This window comes from Antechinus flavipes, chromosome 4, assembly GCF_016432865.1.
Source record: "Antechinus flavipes isolate AdamAnt ecotype Samford, QLD, Australia chromosome 4, AdamAnt_v2, whole genome shotgun sequence".
NCBI lineage: Eukaryota > Metazoa > Chordata > Mammalia > Dasyuromorphia > Dasyuridae > Antechinus > Antechinus flavipes.
In genome coordinates, this window is record NC_067401.1 from 84,621,658 (window position 1) to 84,643,483 (window position 21,826).

General features: G+C 36.7%; 1 long non-coding RNA gene across 2 annotated transcripts; it reads left to right on the plus strand.

Moving 5' to 3' along the window:
* Window positions 1-475: 475 nt before the first annotated feature.
* Window positions 476-21,503, plus strand: LOC127559570 (uncharacterized). Of its 2 annotated transcripts, XR_007953164.1 has the most exons (3): window positions 476-578; window positions 18,487-18,607; window positions 21,377-21,503. It is a non-coding gene; the product is annotated as an uncharacterized LOC127559570 (long non-coding RNA). The 2 variants fall into 2 exon arrangements; XR_007953165.1 differs by lacking the exon at window positions 18,487-18,607.
* Window positions 21,504-21,826: the final 323 nt, after the last annotated feature.

Sequence of the window (21,826 nt, forward strand, 5' to 3'; positions counted from 1 at the left end):
AGCTTTCTTCTAAAGAGTGGGATGGTGATGTATATGGGATATAGATGGCTTCCCCATCAGCAGTTTCATGGTATCATGGAATGATATTTATCCCTACCTCCATCCTCACCTGCTCAAATGAAGGGTATTTTTCAATTCTCTCCCCTCCTATGCAGTTTGTGGCCCTTGACCCAGGTTTAAGAATGCCTACAGTAATTAGACTTGATTGGCAATCCTGAATATCAGTGAACAAACATTTATTTAAAAGGGCTTTCTATTTATTTGTTTGTTTATTTACTTATTTATTTACAATTTTTAAAGCTTTTTATTTCCAAAACATATGCACGGATAATTTGACACTGACCCTTGCATAGTCTTGTATTTCATATTTTCTCCTCCTCCCCCCCCACCTCCTCCCCTAGATGGCAAGCAAAGGTCTTCCTATTTATAAGGGCTTACATAAACAAAGGCACTGTGTTAAAAGGTTAGGGTTACAAAGAAAGACAAAAAATATGTCCCCGGCCCTCTGTCTCATGTGGAGGAGGCAAACAACAATGTTCATACAAGGCAAATGGGAGATAATCTCAAAGAAAAGAAAGGTACTGGGGGGGGAGGGGAGAACCTGGGAAATGCCTTTTGCAGGAGGTGGGATTTAAACTCAGTCTGAAAGGAAGGGGTTAGAGAAAGGAGAGAGGACATTCCACTATAGGAGGTGGGGGTGGGGAACAGGGAACAGCTTGTGAAAAGGCCCAGAAAAATTAAGAATAAAGTACATCTGAGAGTTCCTTAGTCTAATTTTCTTCCATAAATATTCTGTTTCTAAAACATGATGCAATTGACTTCCCTTCTCCTTTTAATTTTTTTTCATCTCTTAAAATAATCTGGTATTGACAGTTATCATAGACTTATGTTAAAAAACAATAATATAGCTTTAAAAAAATCAGGGCCTAAACAATGACTATGAGACTCGGTTTAGGACTTATTGTTGACTAATCAGTGGAGAGCTAGAGTGATTTGCATTTAAGGCTCTGCAATATGTGAATGGAGAGGTAAGCTAGTTTTGAAGTAACTAATTGTGTGTGAGATAAGCTAAACTCTATTGGAACAAATGGAGAGGAGCCTGTCTAAGCCAATATAGTAACAGGGTACTGTTCATAGAGTGGTTGGAAGCCAATTTTGAAAGGGAGCAAAGTAATATCTCCACCCTGAGCCACACCAGCCTGCCCTGGTCCATCCCCACCCACTCACCAGAAGCAGCTGTCGCTTGAGAAAAGTTTGCAGAAGCTTCTTCCTGTAGTATGTTCCATTGGCGATCGCGTAGTCCTGCCTCCCATCTTCTGCAGAACTTCACTGTTCTCTTCAGATCCAACCTCAGCCTAGGAGACAGGTTCACAGAGACCACATCATATTATTGTGGAATTATTGAGAACCACTTAGCACTTTCCCACTGTGTGTTCCTACAATTCCTACTCACATTTTCCTCAAAGCTAGCTTCCCAGATCATACTTCCTTCTATCACAGTGGAAAGCACACTGACTCTGGAGTCAGAAGACTTGGGTAAAATTAAGTCTCTGATGCTTAGTATCTACATGATAGCCAATTAGCTTCTTTAGCAATAAGGTTTCTTATCTGAAAAATGAGTTTGCATTAGTTGTGCTCTAGGGTCCTTTCCAATTCAATATCCTGTTACATGAGGTCATAATCTAAGTCTATCATCCCATGATCTGTCCCAAGCACCAACTTCTCTCCCTATTTTGTCTGTTGTATTGTTATTCCTCTTCAACAGAACATCTTAAAAGACATTTTGTCTGTGTTTCACTTATAAAAATAGATGAATTCAGGATCACTTAATTGTTCCAGTAATGGTTCTTAGCAATTATTGATGCGGGAAAAATTCCTTTCTAGATTCCCACCCTCTCCTAGTTAATAATGTAAATTATCCTTTAACTCACAAATCCTGGTCCCTTTGAATTCCAATAGAAATCCGACCTGTCCCAGCCCCACCCGGATTTGAGCCAACTTTGGAGCTACACCCAAAAGCCCCTCGAGCTAAATTTCCCATTATAAAAGGGAGACCCTGGGACTCCTTGGCAGAGATTCCAAACATGCTAGCCATGCGAGGACCCTCTGTCTACTGGACCCTCTGTCCGGTGCTATCTTCACCTATCTCCTTATGCTCCTTGTACCCTGAACCTGCCACTAGACCTCAACTAAACCCTAATCTCATTTAGGTGCCCCAAATCTAGACCTCAATATTATCATTTTCTCCTCCATCAAGAGGATCATTATCTCTACAACATCCCTAATAAATTATTCTCATAAACATAATGGGTGCACCTTGAAAACAGTGGTATACTTGTCTTATATGACCCTATAGTATAGAGCAGTGGTTCTCAAATTCTTTCTCAGTATCTTTACAGTATTAACAACTATTGAGAATATGTCCAAAAAGTTTTTGTTTATATGGATTACATAATAGATATTTATCATAAATAGGAAAAAAATCCTAATTTTGAATTTGTAGACCCTCTGAAAGGATTTCAGAGACCCTCCAGGATTCACTGCACCACACTTTGAGAACCTAGAGCAAAGCTTCTTAAATTGTGGGTCACAACGCCATGTGGGAGTTGGGAAATTATGATTTATTATCAATAGCTGTTTGATTGGTGTACCTGTTTTATATATCCATATACCTAAGGTTGTATAAAAATTTCTCGAGCAGAAAGGGGTCACGAGTGGAAAAAGTATAAGAAGTCCTTATATAGAGTGCTAGACTTGAATTCAGGAAGAGGACTGGCTTCAGTCACTATGTGATCAGTGACAAATCACTTCAATTTCTGTGAGCCTCAATTTGTTCATCTGAAAACAGATTTTAAGGTTCTAAATCTATAATCCTAATGTAGAACCCCTTCTGGGTTCATTTCCCCAAATCGCACTGGAATTAACAGGTCAGGTTCCCAAGCTGACTACTATCTTCAGGATTCTAAGGGTAACGCTGAGGTTTCCTGCCATGTTCTAATAGTGTCATTCATAAACTCCCATTGTTATGCTTCCCATAGATTATCACCCTATAGACTCAATTAGCTTTTAGAAAGGGTATTTATGAAATAGATGTAGCAAAACCAGTTATTACAGAAGCAAATCTCCCAAGCTGGAAACATATTCTTTCCTTGCTCACAGAAATTTCCTGGGAAGAGTTAGCTCAAATTTAGGCCAAAAAAAGGTGAACTCCCAGCTCTTGGTTACTGGAGTCCTGTCCTTCCATCACAGAGTCATCGTCATTAAGTGACCCTAGGCTTAGTTTACTGCCATCCTCCAAGGCTCCTTGTTTTTGTACAGTCCAGTGGCTGTCTTTCCTCAGGGTATCTCAGCTCTTGGTGCAAATTCTACCGAGAGCCACTGTTGCTAGGGGGACATTGCTGTTGACACCTGTGTGAATTCCAGATCTCCTAATCTTTTAAAATTCAAAATGTTATCACCTGGGGAGAGAGAAACTCTATTCTTACTAAAGCAGTTAACCATTTGCTCCCAGATGTCCTTTAGTAATCAATTCAAACCACCTAACAGCTTGTTGATGGAATACAAAATTCCAAACTGGCTTGTATATGTAGACCCATAGGTGTGTCTGATTCATTCTGTCAATCACATTTTCCTATGTGCTATTCTGTTTTCATCCAATTACTCAGCACCCCTATGATCTTTCCAAATTGATTTAAGGACTTATTTACATTTAGTTTAGATTGATTGGCTGATTCAATCCAATATCTAGTCTTCTGAGATTGAATTTAATTAGGGGAAGAGGGACTTATTCTTTATATAATGATCACTCTGGCCAGTGCAAAGATTCAGACAAGGGATATGAAGTTCTTGTGTTTTGAAATAAAACAAAGACCAATTTAGCTGAATCACAGAGGCTAAGAGAAAGGATAATGTTTACTGAGGCTAGAGAGATAAATTGGGTCTAGGTGTGTTTTATATATATATATATGGATTTGAAAGATTGTTCTTGAAAATCCATTGGGAGTTTTTTTGGCATAGATACTGGAGTTCTTTGTCATTTTCTTCTCATTTTACAGATGAGAAAACTAAGGCAAACTCAGCTAGTAAATAAATGTCTGAGGCCATATTTGAACTCAGGACTCCAAGCCAGGTCCTAAACCCACTTTGCCATCTAATTGCCTCTAAAAGCTAATTAAAGTAGTTTTGCTTTATTCTACAGACAATAGGAAGCCACTGGAGTTGATTGAGTAGGGGGATCCCATGGATTGTGTTTAAGGATTAATAAATTAAATTACTTGAATATTAAGTAGGATGAGAAAGACAATTGAAGCAAGGAAAATAATTAGGAAGCTCTTGTAATAGTCTCAGTGAGAGATGAGAAGGTTCTGAACCAAGGTGATTGTTAAATAGAGAAAAAGAGTTGGTGCTACAGATGTGAAGGTACAAAAGTAAAATTTGGCAAGTGAGGGACATGTAGGATGAGGTAAAGTGAAGAGTTGAGGATACTGACAAGATTATAAACCCAGGAGATTAGAAAGATGGCAATAAATATAAATAGGGAAATTTAGAAGACAAGGTTTAAGGTAAAGTTCAATTTAGCATATGTTGAGTTTAAGATATCTCAAGAACACTAGTTTGAAATGTCCAGTAGGCAAATGGAAAGTTATACCTTTCCATTATTCTGTTTTATCATTCCAAGAGTTTGTCATGGAATGTAATCCTTGGAGTCAAGGGAATAGGAAGGAAGAAAGGAGGGAGGCCCTATAGGAACTAAGGAAAATGAAAGAGTATCAAATAAAAAATGTCAGAAAAAAACACAAAGGGATCAAGAACAAGAAGGTCATGGGAAAGAACTGTGTAGCCTTATTTCCTATCCAGCTTTCTAGTGTCTTCTACTCTTTTCTCTTGCTCCTAACCTGCATACTTTGCAGGTATGCATCTGTACTGAACTATACATTATTACAGAAAGAACTGTGAAATTAATTCTATCAAAAAAGCAAGATAAGGAAGGCCTTGATTATTCTATTTCTATTCTATTTAGGACCTGAGGTGGGAAAGATGTCCCCAGTAGTACTAGTTTCATGGAATGTCTTTAGTGACTAATTGCCATTGCTTGTTTTATTTTGTGTGTCCTTTTATTGTAAGAGAGGAGGGAGATAAGAAAAGGAGAGGATTGATAAAAGGGAAGACAGATTAAGGGAGGTGGTACTCAGAAGAAAAATATTGGTGAGGAGGGAAGAGAAAAGCAGAGGGCGAGGGGGGCGGGGCGAGGAGAGAAGAGAGAGACAGAGACAGAGACAGAGACATACTTATAGAGACAGAGAAGAGAAAGAGAAGAATTTTCCCAAAAAGGAATTGATTGTCTTGTTAGTTCCCTTGTTAGTCACTAGAAATATCCAGTTGAGATTAAATGTCAGTGCTATTAGTCCATTATCTTAAGCACAATGATCACTGGATAGATATTTAATGAGTGGAAATCATAGAGGGGACTCCTGAAGTGAGTAGAAAGTTGGACTAGATTACCTTTAAGTTATCTTTCAAAAGCAGGATCCTTCAAAAACCAGAACAAACTTTTGAGAAACAAGTTAAATATAAATTCAGCATTTTATTACCTGACCCTCAATCACTGCTTATCCCCATTCTGGTATTCTTTAAAACCTACATAGAAACTCAACCTGAATCTTCTTCATCCTGAAGCCTTAACTCTAGTTTTAGCTTCCAAAGTTCTTTGTAAGCTTTGTAACAAAAACAACAAAAACTCTTCCCTCCAGCCTTTAACCAATTATTTACAATTTTTCCAAGATTTGCACAAAGAAATTTTCCTCAGAGCCTTTATTTGCTCTTGAGCTGAAAAGCTTCAGTGGGGAAAAGAATATCGTGTCTGTACAAGCGTATCTGAAGTTTCATGACCATATCTGAAGTCTTCTAACTAGAAACTTCTCAATTAGTTTGAACCTTGATCTAACTATCCCCTCCCTCTTGATGAATGTTTGATTTCTTTAACAGCAGTTTCTTTATTAAGTCTTGTAAAAGATTCTCTCACATGTTACAATATGGTCTCTTCTTGCCAGTTGCCTTTAATTCTTAAAGGGACTAAATAATTTTTTTTCCTTTTGAATATTTAAAAACACATTTGAACCTAATAATTTTCAAATGGAAATACAGTATAAAAACCAGGGAGGTAATGAGTATTTTTTGGAGCATTTTTTCCCCTTCTAACCCTAGGTTGGTGGCTGTGAAGGGTTAATTTGAGATACGACAACAAAAGGGCACAGGTGCTATAACAATATGTCTTCTTATTCCCATTGCAATAACACAAGATCTAGCATAAAGGCTAATATGAAACTGATGAAATTTTCTCCTAACAGGAGGAAGACATAAAAGTAAGCACAAAATTTACATGTAGAGTCTATGCTCTAAGCGCATGTAGGTTATATTTGCCCATGTGGATTATAGAGAATATCTCTGAAATCTTGTACTTTAGGGACACTGAGATCCCTGTTATTGTCCATGAAGCTGATCACGCTATTCTCTGAAAGAGAGGTGTCCTAGACTAGAAGTATATTTATTTGCTCCCCTATAGAGTGTTGGTCTATGGACACTAGTTTACAATTCAAACTACTTTCTTATAATAAGAGAGCAGACCCCAAATTTACACGAACAGGCTTTACTCCTTCCTACCAAATACTAGTTTCACAAATAATAAATACCAACCAAACCCATTTGTCCAGGTAAATAGCAAACTAAAATTGGAGAAGTTACTCAGATTAGAAAATAACAGAATGTAAACAAGTATGAGGAGAAAGAGCTGAAATCTCACTCTGCTAAGAGAAAGATCCCAATTTCACCCACGAGGAAATTCCCCAAAGTCTCTGGGGAGGCAAGCCGAAGTCAGGGATGTGCTGCAGGGATAGTTTCATCTACTGTTGCTGCTTCCAGAGTATTTTTTCCCCTTACTTCTCCCTCGAGTCTGTCCTGAGACAATGTGGAATCACATGTGTCTCTTCTTTCCAAAGCTCTTATTCCTTTCTTGAAGGCCTATTGCAAAGTATCATTTTCTCCACCAATCTGCAGATTCTGATTCAAAATGCTCCCAACTTGGCTAGAAACCTGGGTTACAGAAAATAATTCTATTTACCATTTAAAATAGGAATCTTAATACTGTGTCTGGACCTCAGTCCAGAATCTAGATTTATTAACAATCCTCTCCTATTGGTCAATATATTGATCCTTCTTTTTCCTCCTTTTTTGCTTCTACTCCCCAGGTTTTTAAAATTGCACTAGCATTTGACCTTCCGTCGGGTGCCTTTGCTGCCTCCAAATCCCTTGGCTCCAAGCTACACTTTGATTTGGACAGCTAACCCATTAAGATTTCTGGTTTCTATAAACCCTGTTGCTAATGCTTCCAGGTCAGAGCCAGAGCGGTGTGCTAGTCCCCGGGGAACACCAATAAGCCAGTATAAAGTATTCTACCCTCCCTGCCCCACCCCAAGGCACTCATGATGGCGCTCCAGGAATCCTTTAGGACTTGGTCGTGCAGCGAGTGCATCTCTCTCCTGGGAGTTCTGATTTTGCTCCCCTTGCTGACTCCAGGGACCAATGACCTGAACCAATAAGAGCCTTAGTGACCCAAACACCACACAGATAGTGGATTCCAACCTCCTGCCAAAGGAGGAAAACGCATTGAGTAATTTTTCCAAAGAAGCTTTTCTAGGCCTCTTGTCTTAAGGGTTTTTTCCCCTGCAGTGCAGGGGAGTTCCTGTGTTGTTGTGAGCGAGTGGGTGAGCCTAAGCTATTTTAGGGCTTCTTTCCCCAGCTGCTTAGCATAGCAGGTGTTCCGATGGAACATGAGAGCTGCCAGGATATTTGCTGCCTCTACCCTTGTGCTCAAACACTCATGTCTGGGGAGGCTGAGCCCTGCCAAAATCCTAGTTTTCATTTTCTTTTTTTTCCTCCTTTTTATTACATGGCAAGACAAAACACTGTCAGGTATAACCCTGGATTTTCTCGTGAGTCTTTGGAGGAGGTTGTATTCTTTTGGCACTAGTCTCTTATCTTTGTCATCTTAATTTTAAACACTGAATATCCACACTCAATCATTACCTTGGAAATATTTCCCAAATTACCAAATAATGTTACTTTAAAAAGACTTTTTTTTTTTTTTTTTAAGACCACGTGTCTTTATTTTATCCAGGCAGGAAGTATTAGGTGATCTGATGTCATTACTGATCAGCACAGAAGTTTTGATTTGTTCTGTTTCTGATCTGGGTCTGTTTGTTCCTTTTTAGATAACCTTGTGATTCCTACCTCCTCCCAGGAGTTCACCATATTAATTACTGAATTTTAGTGCAGATATGTGATCAACATAGCCCACTGAAGCACAGAACTCCACCAACCTCAATTTTCCCTCTAGATAGCTGGGATTATAGGCATGTACCACCATGCTTAGTTAGCAACTAAAATCAAGCCTGTGTATTTGTCTGCAGAAAGAAACATTTTCCAGAGCTAATAATTTATCCTGTTTTCATTTTATTTTATTTTTTACTCTTTTTCCAATCTTTTTTTTTTAATTAAAGCTTTTTATGTACAAAATACATGCATGGATAATTTTTCAACATTGACCCTTGAAAAACCTTGTGTTCCAAATTTTTCCCTCCTTCCCACCCCTCCCCTAGATGGCAGATAATCCAATATATGTTAAATATGTTAAAATATATGTTAAATACAATATATGTATACATATTTATACAGTTATCTTGCTGCACAAGAAAAATTGGATCAAGAAGAAAAAAAAACTGAAAAGAAAATGAAATGTAAACAAACAACAAAGAGAGTGAAAATGCTATGTTATTGTCCATTCTCAATTCCCAAAGTCCTCTCTCTGGGTGTAGATTATCCTATTTTCAAGTCAGAGAATATGGAGAGGTAAAGTGGAGTAGTGGGATAGAGAGCCCCTCTTGGAGCCAGGAAGACAAATCCTATTTAATTTCTGACACATATTAGCTGTATGATCCTTGAGCAAATCACTTAAACTCTAGGCAACCCTCTAAGAATATAAATTACAAATAAGGTAGGGAGTTTGCTCCTCTGGGAATTTCCTATACCTTTGAAATCACAGGCCTAGACCCAATCCCCTAGATAATGTTATTTAGCACTCAGTATTGTTACTATATCACTTAAAGAAAACACAAACACTAGAGAACCAGAGCAATCTTTTCTATAAACTTGCCAGCTTTACCCCCCAAGTAGGAATGCTACTTCCTAATTTTTTTAACCTATAAACTAACTTAGATTTTATTTAATTTTATAGTTATATAAAACAAGCTTCTGCATTAGCCATATTCAGGGGAAAAAAAGCAAGAAACAGAAGAGAATATGCTTCCTCAATCTGTACTCTGAGTCCATCAGCTTTCCATCTGGAGGCGGATAGCATGTTTCATCATGAGTCCTTTAGAATTGTGGCTGGTCATTGTGTTGATCAGAGTTACCAAGTCTTTCTCAGTTAATTATCTTTATACTATTTCTATTACTGCATAAATTGTACTCCTGATTCTGTTCACTTTACTTTCTCAGTTCATACAAGTTTTTCCATGTTTTTTGAAACCATCTTTTTCACTTATACCATTCCCTCACATTCATATTACTATAACTTATTCAGCCATTCCCCAAATAATGGTAATTGCCTCAGTTTCCAAATCTTTGCCACCACAAAAATCTTTGCTATAAATAAATGTTTGAACATATAGATCTTTTTCTTATTTCTTTAATTTCTTTTTGGTACAGACCTAACATCCCTATGGTCAAAGGATGTTCAGAGTTTAATGGCTTTTTGGCCATAATTCTCCCCAAATTGATTTCTAGGATGGTTAAGATTAGTCCACAGCTCTACCAACCATGCATTTATGTCCATATTTTTCTTATGGCTCCTCCAGCATGTCTTTTTTTTTTTTTTTTTTTTGGTCATCTTAGCCATTCTGATGGTTGTGAGATGGTACCTCAAAGTTGTTGCATTTCTTTAATTATTGGTGATTTGTAACAAGGAATGCTACTTCTAAATACCTTTCTAAATTATTACCTGTTTCTGGTACACAGAATTCTGTGCTCAGGTGCTTTGGCCCTCAGGATGTAACCCATAGCAGAGAAAAAAGTTACAGCATTAACACTATATAGTAGTTTTACTTATTCGAGGAACTCAGCTATTTGGGACATAGTGAAAATATTATAAATTGTAGTATCAAGTATGTGGACTTAGCAGTAGAAATCAAGGAAAGTTATAATCATAAAAATGTTCTTTATCTAAAGATGGAAAAGGCCTTCAATGTTGACTTAAAAATCTAAATCCCTCATTTTACAGACAATGCAACTGAGTTAATAGAAGAGCTGAAATGATCTCTTATGTCCCTTTTAGCTCTAAAATATATGATTCTATGATTTGAAATCAGTTCTTCTGACTTAAAATTCAATGTTTTTTCCACTGTCTTTAACTAGCTATGTGACCTTGGACAAATCACTTATATATAAGAAGACTGAACAAGATGGATAGCTAAGATTCTATTATTATAAGAAAATCATAGGTCTTAGGCTTTCAGTTCTGATTTGGGGGAACATCCAAAGAAATGAGAAATTTGGAGGGTTATAACCCCCTCTCAGAATTTGCTTTTGGAAATTTCAAGCTTAATTTATATCTAGGTCTCCCTATATGTGATTAAGGGATTTCTAGATCTACCCCACATAACCACTCAGGGTAGTCATTACTATATATCAGATACCAGATAGGCTTTATTCCACCCCTCAGAAAATTGAAAAAAATACCTAAAAGGACACACAAGGCAGAAGGGGAACCCTGGTAGATAGTGATCCTATCAGAGTGGCGCATAAATAATACAATTCTCCATCTGCTACATTGGTCTCATTTTTCTCAGAGATCTAAAGTCCTCCAGATATAACACTACATTGTGGTTTGGATTTCTCTGGGTAGTGAAATAAATTTGAGGTTGCCAGCAGAATGATGCTCTTTCCCAGCATTCCATTGAGTCCTATATTCCATGGGGACTCTAGTAATTCTCTAGACTTTTAGCATTAAGTTACTGGTGGAAGTCCCCTTAGAAGGGATATACACTTGGGGCTGCCGAAAGACAGACAATATATTTCATATCAGATCTACACCTTCCAAATAATTCACTGTAATAGTAGAATACCAGGTCTAGGGTCTCTTGCTCTTTCATATTGTGGTGATAGTCCCATTGGGAATAGGCAGCTATATGTACAAGTATAATAATAATAACTGATATTTACAGAGTATTTACTATGTAATAGGCTTGTGCTAAGCACTTTGTAATTATTATTTTTTATGATCCTCATATCATATCAATCCTGGGAAGTGCGTGCTATTATTGTTCTCATTTTATATCCCTATTTGATAAAACTGTGGCAGAAGATAAATGACCTATTTAGCATCACATAGCTAGGAAGTAGCTCCATGACTTCAGACCCAGTGCTTTATCCACTTCTCTGTCTAATTGTCCCACCTCCAGCCCACTCCCCCAAGTCTAGTGTTGCCCAGCATCCCCCCTACTCTTAAAAAAAGAATTCAGGCACTTTTACCATCTGGTTCCCTTCTCCATAGCTACAAATAAGTTGAAAGATGATTTTTCCAGAGTTAATATTTTTCCCTTTTAAATATAAACACTTCTTTTATTTTAAAAAATATCATTTGATAGAGGTGATGGTTCTCTGTGAGTTTGGAAGCAGAGAGAATTTAGATAAAGTAAAAACAAAATGTCATTTTTAAAAAAGTTCATTGACTTGATTTTAATTTTATTTCCCATGAAAACAAGCCCACAGCTGACCAAAAGTAGCAAATCAGAAAGAGTGAAATGGAGGGATTCATTAGAGGCAGAGATGTTGATAAAAATCATAAGTAATAACCACTTAGAGAGTAAAGAGGCAGAAAAATTATTAAAAATAATAACAAAAACTCAAAAAGCATAGCTTTTTGAGATTGTTTAGCATAATAATCACAGTTTTATATCACTATAAAGTTTATATTTTCCTCAAAATGACTCTATGAGGTAGGCAATGTAAGCATTATCATACCAACTTTCTAAGTACAATACAGGTAAGAAATTGAGACCTTGAGAGATGAAAGGAGATGAAATGACTTGCCCACAGTCATACAAGTTAGTGTTAAAGCCAGAACAGGAATTAAGGTCCTCTAATTCCATAATCTACAGTCCCCTACTACCTATTCTAAATATGGGGGAAAAAAAACTTTTGTTGGGAATTGTCTGGTACTTCTGTTACTTATACAGAGTGGTTGAGTTTTTTTTTTTTAATTGCTATAATTATGTGGAAAATTCACTTATGTAGAACAGCTTAATGATTGATAGAACTTATGTTAAGTTATTGTATCAGGAACCTAGGAATCCATTTATCATGGCTGTCAATTCTCAGGCACCATCCACCTCCACTGAGATCCACATAACACTCTGAAGCTAAGGGTGATAACTTACGATAACCTGTAAACTTACCTGTTTCTAAATAGCCCTCACTTTTTATCAAAGCAACATATCTGTTTTTAGTTTAATGCTGTGCAGCAGAATGTTTCACAGAGATCTAAATATCAAGAGAAATTATTATAATTCAATCCCATTGAACTCAACAAATATTAATCACAGACCCTCTATGTGGAAAGCACTGAGCTAAATTGCAAGAGAGATACAGATGAAAAATTATATCCATCCCTCTCTTAAGAGGGGTATGGAGTAGAACAAGATATGTACCTGAGCTAAATCAGATACAAAGTAGACTGAGAAAGGAGCAAAAGAGGGATCCAGATGATTCATTCCAAGTCAAGTCCATTTGATAAAAATTTAAGAAGTATTTGCTGGTTCAAGAGAGAGAAAGACAAAAAAACACATAACAGTCCATGCCCTCAAGGAGCTTACCTTTCTGTTGGATGGGGGAATAGGGAAACAGAAAAACACCCAGAAATAAATACAAAATGTATAGAACTTAAATGCAAGATTGTGTGAGGGAGGGATGGAAAATGGAAAGCATCAATTACAGGAAGAAGAGAGGAATCAGGAAAGCCATTTTATCAGAGGTTCTACTTACTCTGAGTCTTGAAGAAAGGTAGGGATTCCTAAAAGTTAGAAATGAGGAGGGAGAGCATTCCAGGCAGAATGAACAGATAGCTTGTGCAAAGGCAGAAAGAGTATTTCTTATTGGTACTAATCAGAAACTCGCTGTCATTTAATACACTAATTGATACCCTCTAAAATGTCTTGGTCCCTTAATACATCAATTTCAATTCCCATGATTTATAGTTTCACTTCAGTTGCCATAGGGATCTGGATCCATATTACCCATCATTATACTACTTTCATGATTTTGAGTTCTGAAATTCCCCTAATGGATCTTCAGTCCTTCACTTTGCATCTTACTTTGCATGACATTGCTTAAACTTATTTTTTGCTCTTCATTTTAAATTTCTTTGCCCTTCTTGTCAATAATCCATGCTCCAGTCTCTACATTCATAATATTAACTCTATAGATGACTACTTCAAATATACTCCCACCTCCTATGGGAACTGAGTATGGTTCACAACATAGCATTTTCACTGTCTTTGTTGTTGTTTGCTTCATTTTATTTTGCTTCTCATTTTTTTTTTCATTTGATTTAATTTTACTTGTGTGGCAAGATAATTATATAAATATGTATGCACATATTAGATTTAACATATATTTCTATCATGTTTAACATATATTGGACTACTTGCCATCTAGGGGAGGGGTGGAAGAAGGAGGGGGGAAACTGGAACACAAGGTTTTGTAAGGGCTAATATTTAAGAATTGTCCATGAATATGTTTTGAAAAATAAAAAGCTTTAAGAAAAAACCAAATATATCTCCTTCTCTACTCTTGAATTCCTGGTCCTTTGTCTTTCTCTTTTTCAATTTCCCAATTCCCAACACAACTGCCCCATGCCTGTGTCACTGAGCAGTGCTGGAGGAAGTTATGCAATGCTGTGGATCCATTATAAATTAATTTTGTCTGGTCTTATTTGGGCTCCCACTACTTTGGGAGTCCTTTAATTCTCCCCTGTTATCTCTTTAATCTTGTTGCTTACCCTGCCTGTTCCACACTTCCACACTTCCTTCTCTGCTTAATGTTTCTATTGCACCTCCTCCCTCCCTTCAGAGCACCTTACCTATTTTGCTGAGAAAATTGAAGCCATTTCCCATTATTCTACAGCTCAAAATCTATCCATTTGGTCTCCATTCTCTTCTCCTTTGCTACAGTCTCAGAGGAAGAGGAAGCCCTTCTCTTAGCCGTGGCAAGCTATCCTATTCTTCTGCTTACAGAACTTGGCCCAACAATCACTTTATCTTCATTTTCAGTTTTTCCATATGTGCTTGCTTTTTTCTTGCTACCTTCAAGCACATCATGTCTCCCCCAGCCTTAAAACAGTTAACCTTGCCATAGTCTCTTTATTTTCTTTTTCTTTTTCCACAGCCACACTCCTCCCCAAAACTGACTGGTTATAAGCAATCTCTTAACCGCTTCAATCTGATAATCCTTTCTCAGGCCTTGTCTCTAGCTTCTGACGATGTCAACCATCTCTTCTTCCTGATACTCTCTCTTCTACCTGCTTCTGTGAACAAAGGTTCGCTCTCACCTGGTTCTTCTACCTAACTCTCCTCAATCTTCAATGCTGGTTTTGAACCTGGGTTTAAATTTTGCCTCTGGAACCTATTAGCTGTCACACAGCTAATGTGTTGGGTCACTTTAAAGGGGTGGTGGTGAGGGATAAGCTAAAAGATCTCCAAGTTCTTTTTTAGTTCTAAATCTATAATGCTGTTCCTGAAATATGGGAGTCGTCCCATGGTCTTTATGTCTTTCTTGAACTTCAAAAGGGATCACATTAGATATTGGACATCTCCATTTGAATGTTCCACTGGAATCTCAAACTCAACACATCTAAAACAGAATTCATTATTTTCTCCATCTACTGTACCATCTAGCTGTCCCCAGAACTCATTTTCTAATCCAAACCTGATCCTATGCCCCAACTTCCATATTTCTGTTGAAATCACCACCCTCCTTTTGGGCAGTTTTACAACTTTGGAGTCATTTGAGTCCTCTTTCCTGCTCTGTTTCTCCCAATCTAAATCCAATAGGTGTCATGTCTTATAAAATGTCCCTCAATATCCCTTGAATCCCATTCTCTTCTCTACAATCACATAATTACCTTAGTTCAGGCCCTTGTTATTTCTTCTTTGGACTATTATGATAACCTACTATTTGTTTTCCCTTTTTCCAGTCTCAATCTTTTCCAATTGATCCTACCCACAATTGCCACAATAAATTTCTTAAAGCTCAGGTTTGACTGCTTTACTCTCCAGAGCTCAGAAATCATCAGTGATTTCTTATTACCTCTAGACTAAAATAAAAACTCTTCAGCTAGACTCTTTACAACTTAGCTCCAATATACCTGTTAGATTTATTTAATATTATTCTCCTTCACTAAAATGGCTTATTAGCTTTCACTGAACTCAGCATTTTGTCTTCCACCTTTCTCTTCCCTGTGTCTGGAATATACTCTTTTTTCCTAAGTCTCAGATAAAATTCTATCTTCTCCAGAAAGATTCTCCCAACTCTTTTTAATCCAGTGTGCTTTTCTCTTAACTATATCCTAATATTTATCCCGCATGTAACTTGTTTGGACATATTGTTTGTTTATCCTAACAGCTCATGGGCTCCACAAGGGCAGAGACTTGTCTTTTGCCTTTTTTGCGTGTCCCCAGTGCTTAGCACAGTGCCTGGCACATAGTAGGTGCTCAATAGATGTTTATTATTGACAATTCCTGCTTTTTAATATTTTTAGTTTTCTTTAAGTCTGTAATGTCCCCAAAGAACCACAGACCACTGATTAGAGAGCTATTAGGAAATGGTACCTTGGGGATGGGAGTGGGAAGCTGGTTGTTATATATATATATATATGAAGACATCTTTTTGAAGCCCCAAAAGATTAAGTGACTTGCCTAATGTCAGGGAGGTCGTGAGTAGTAAAACCTTGATTTTTTTCTGTTACTTTGATTACTATTATTACTCTCTCCTTTCTTATACCTTCTCCTTCTTTCCTCTTTCCCTAGTGTGTTAAAACTTCCTGACCAATCTTAGATACATAAAAATTATGAATTTAAATGAATGAAGTTTTAATTTTAAAATAAAATATCCAGCAGAAAAAGAAAGTGTCTTATTTATTCTTTACATATAATCTAGAAATGAATCACACAGATTCAGACAAAGTGCAATGCTCCCTCTGCAGCTGCAGAGGTAAGAATACACCTTTTCTGTGGTTTCTGATCTGGAGGAAAACTGAATTCTTCTCTTCTTATGCAAACCAATAGAGGATTTCCCTCTGGGTTAATGACACATTAACTTCTAATCTGTGGATGTTGGGATCAGTATTAGTTACTACTTATATAGTTTATATTGTACATCATTTCTTAGAATTAGTTTTCATAAAGGGATTTAAATTACAATAGAGACCAATAGACCAATAGAGATAGACTTGTCAAAGGAAGTAGAAAATGAAGAGATTGGGAATGCCATGTGCCAAATCATTGGTGAGATTATTGTGCTTAAATTTTCAGTAGAAAGTAATTCTGATCATTATCATCCTCAAATAATATTTAGGTACTTGTGTGTTGTACTGAGAGGTTACATGGATAAGTAGATAACCATCCTTTAAATTAAGATTTAATTTAAAATTTTGTTCTCTGGGCTGTGTGAGCTTGGCAAAATCATTTAACCTCTCAGTTTCTCAACTCTCAAAGACTATATAAATTGCAAAATAGTTGCAGATGTACATTGGTAGAAGTTTTCTCCCCAAGAGTTCATCTTTCGAATAAAATTGCTGATGGGGAGGAAAATTTAACTATTCTATGAAGATAACAAAAGCTCAAACTTGTACAAATTGTCCCAAAAGTGTACCCAAAATTTTAGGCTACTGCTTAAAACTGTACTAAGACTTTTTGGGACACCCTGGATAGTTAAATCCACATTTATTAAACATGTAACTATGTGCCAAGGTAAAAGCCGAGGATACAAAGAAAAGTGAAAACAGTCCCTGTTTTCAAAGAATTCACAGTCAAAGAAGGGAGATAACATGCAAATAAGATAGATACAGGATTACTTGGAGGTAATCTCAGGGAAAGCACTAAGGTTAAGGGAGATTAGGAAATTAGCTTGTAGAAATCATGATTTTAGCTGGCACTTGAAAAGAATGCCAGGGAAGTCAAGAAGCAAAAACTTAGTATTCTAGGCAGGAAAATGCATGGGATTCATATGTGGAAAATCTTGAGGAAGGAATAGTAAGGTCAGTGTCACTGAATGGCAGAATAAAGAAGGGTGAGTAAGGTATAAGACTGGAAAGGTAGGAGAGAACCAGGTTATAAGGGGACTCTAAAAGCCAAACGTAGGATCTTATATTTTATCCTGGAGGTAAAAGAAAAATCATCAGAGTTTCTTGAATGATGGGGTGATGGTGGTGGTGGTGGTGGTATGGTTCAGCCCTGTGCTTAAAGGAAATAATTGATAACTGAATGATGGATGAAGTGGATGGATGAACTATAAATTAGCATTTCTTTGAAGAGATATATTTATGGAGTGGGGTAGAGGGAGAAGACTTCTGATTGGACTACCATTTCTTGAAGTATTTGGATTAAAAATTTCTTTCCCTTAAATCATTTCCTAGTACCTACCTTGTCTTTCCCTTTCTATCCCTCACTTTCTGGATTTGGGCTGGATGTCCTCTAAGGTTCTGTCTAATTGTAATATTATATGATAATATGAGTGTAGCAATGATAAGATGCAGTGATAATCTGAGTTCAGCCATTCCTATATGCCCTCTCATTCTACTACTGATTCATTGCTTAGATACATTTCCTATTATAAATGTTCTCTCTTCTCTGGGAAGTTCTATCAAAAGTATTTATAATTATCTTTATTTTTTAGTTCTGAGCCCCTAGTTAAAGACAGAGCTCTGTCAAAACAATTCAGCAATTAAATCTTATGGGGAGGATTCTCCCTTCTCAATCGCCTCTTCCTGACTGTATGCAGGTCTGTGGTTAATGTTGTTTATAAAGACCAAGTAAACATTTTAAATATAGAAAAATAAACAGACTTTCAATAGTCCTAGAGAAAAATATTTCAGTTCCTCATTGGACATCCCAAGGGATGAAAATAGATACAGATTGGGTTCCTCCTCAATCCTGAGCTTATTTAAAGTGCTTTATTGGAAATATATGTTTTTTATTTAACTTCAGACTCAACTAGTTCTAGTGTTGGACTGTGCTCTTGGGTCTTTTATCACAGAATTTGCAGAACCCTTCTAATTTTTACTTCCTTAGGATCTTGTCTCTGAGACAGGCAGAAGTTGGGTAATTAGGGTCATCCTTTAGGACTGGCCTTGCCTTTTGTTTACTCTTTCTGGTACAGGTCTGGGTCCCTCCAATAGGAGATGACATCCTAAGATCCGGTGATGATCCAAGTTGTTGTTCAGTTGTGTCCAACACTTCAAGACTCCATAGAAGGTTTTCTTGGCAAGGACACTGAAGTGGTTTGTCATTTCCTTCTCCTGCTCATTTTACAGATGAGGAAACTGAGGCACACAGGGTTAAGTGCCTTGCCTAGCTAGTAAGTGTCTGAGGCCTGCCTTGAACTCAGGAAGATGAGTTTTCTTGATCCCATCCACTGGGCTACCTAGTTGCACTGATGATCCAGGACATTTCCACAAGTCTTCATTCTGCAGAGTAGGTCGTAATTATGCTATGACCATTTGCTTAATCATCAGATTTCCAGTTTCCCCAGACTATTAAGTCTCTCCAGTTTTGTTTTTTTGCTTTTTAATCCTGTCTCAAACGGGGGAAAGCATATAGACACAACTCATGGGCTATGAGATGATCAATTATTTTCTTGTCTTTTTCAAACACAAATCAATGACTTAATATTTTATATTTCTCACCCATTTCACAGAAGGGCTTATACTTTACAAGGTGAAGTCTAACTAGGAAGAACTCTTTCATGGGATGGCTATTAAACCACAGCTTTAGCAAATAAAATCTGATGCAGAGGGAAAGGGTCTCAAGAGAGTGAGACATGACCCCAGATCAAGGTAGAGGAGATGGAAGAACAATGTAAGATTTACTTTAAACATAAGACAGTAGACATTGGAATTGGGAAGGCCTAGAAGGTTATATGGCATTGTGGGGGTATTCTAAACATTAAAGTATTGAAAGCCATCTTCCACAGGTCTGCTTGAGATAGTTCTTCTTAGGTAGATGTCTTCCCACTCCAAGAAATAAAGAGAAAATGAAGCTTTTTACCAATTATATTCCTAAACTATTATTTGGGAATTAAACATTGGGAAGGAGGAGGTATGAAATGGCACTTAGAATAATCCATCAATCAATAAACATTTATAAAGCACCTGTTAGTGCTAGGGATGGCAAGAAGGCAAAGTGAATAGAGCCCTGCTCCTAGGAAGTCCTGAGTTCATATCCAGCCCCAGAAACCTGCTAGCTGTGTGACTCTGGGCAGGTTGCTCAACCCATTTGCCTAAAAATCCCCTCCTGGATCACTGTCTTATTGTGACAGAAGGCTTTGTATAGTTTATTTAAGTTATAAAGTATGTCAGGCCAAGATGAACTGGTCAGAATGAAGAGCTCTGACCCCCCTGCCAAAAAAAAAAAAAATGATCCACTGGAGAGGACATGACAAACCATTCCGGTATTTTTGCCAAGAAAATACCATAGAATAAAAAGTATATAGGCTCCTGAAGAGTCAAATACAACTTAACACCTGCCAGGCACCAACTGGATTAGAACAGTTGAAAATGACCAATTGGACAAGGAAAAAGAAAACTCAAAAAATTGTGGTGCCCCTGGAGCTGAGTAAAGGCTGTTAAAAATGGAGGAAGGCTACTAAGCATTGAAGTGAAAGAAAAGAAAGGGAAAAGGAAAATAGAAGCCAACAGAACCATGGAGTGAGAAATGGACTAAAGAGTACTTCTACATAATCAGTGGCCTATTATTTGGATTATATGTCACAAAAAAGATAACTAAAATTGAACTACTTATGATTTCCAAAAATTAAAAGTAGATTAATTAGATTGAGCAGTATATAGGTGCTGGTCCTGGAGTAAATCTGATTTCAAAATTGGTCTTAGACTTAAACACTTGAGACACTTACTAGCTATGTGATATTGGGCATTTCACTTCCCTCTGCCTCAGTTTCCTCAACAATAAAATGGAGATCATTATAGGTACTTACATTTCAGTGTTTTTTATGAAGATTAACTGATACATTTGCAACACATATATAACATATATATATAGAGAGAAAATCAGGAGAATTATTATGCATAATAAATACTTATTACTACATGTAATGTATAATTGTTTATTTATATGTGCATGTACTTAACATTTATATTGCACTTAGAATTGTACAGACAATGTACCACTAAAGTACTAAATATTTTACAATTATCTCATTTGATCCTAATCCCTTTCCTGAGAAGTAGATACTAATAGATAGAGATATAGAAATAGATATGTATTGTACAAATATATTTATCTTATATAATACATACATATGTGTGTACATATATAGCACTCTTAACAGGAACTAGTTAATTTTCATTATGGCAGCTAACATATAGTTATGTAGATATACATGCATAAAAGGTTATTAATATAAAATTATTTATACACACTTAATAAATGTTACTAATTATTTATTATCACTTTTAGAAAGCTGTTCTGCCAATAAGATAAAAATGATATAATTCAAAAATTAGTTGGAATTCACATTTTGTGTGTGTGTACAATTTATTGGGGGTTTTTTGTTTCTATATTTTTATTCCAATAGTATTTTAATTTCCAAGTGTTTTTAAAGAGAGTTTTCAACATTCAGTTTTGTAAGATTTTGTGTTCTGAATCCTTTTTCTCTTCCTCTGCTTTACCTTCCCCTTCCCCAAGACAACAAGCATTCTCATGTCATACATGTACAATTCTTTTAAACATATTTTCATATTAGTTGTGTTGTACAAGAAAAATTAGGACAAAAAGGGGGAAGAAAACCACTAGAAAGAAAAAAACAAAGGTGAAAATAACAATCTACATTCAGTGTCCTTAGTTATCTTTCTGGATGTGAATATCATTTTCCCTCCTAAATTTAGTGGAATTGTTTTGGATCACTGTATTTCTGAGAAGACCTAAGTCTATTATAATTGACCATCATCACACAATCTGCTGTTAGTGTGCATAATGTTCTCCTGGTTCTGCTCATAGAGTTCATTTCAGAATTTTTTTTTTTTTAATTTCAGATTATAACATGTGGAGTCAGAAGAGAACTTCCTGATCATTCAATCTAAACCTCTCATCTTCCAAATAAAGAAACTGAGTTCCAGACACAATAAATGATATATTGGGAGTTGGGATTCAGACTCAATACTGCTGTCTCCAATGTTCTTTTCACTGTGTTGATTGCCTCCCTTATATTTGAAAATGAGTAATTCTTTCTGGAAATTCACAGAAACTTCAAACAAAATTGTAAAACCAGCTTGACAGAGAAAAAAACCAAGAAATTGTTCCTATTTTTCCAGCCTAATTCCGTGCTCAATTCCTCATAGGTTAGTAATAGAGTATGATATCCCCCGTCTGATAAAAAGCATAAGCCTAAGGCATAGCTGGCTTCTTTCTTTGAACTTGCTGGTTCTTGCCTTCCCGAGAGTCAAGGCCTAGGATAAAGAACGTCTTTTAGGTCCTGCTTAACT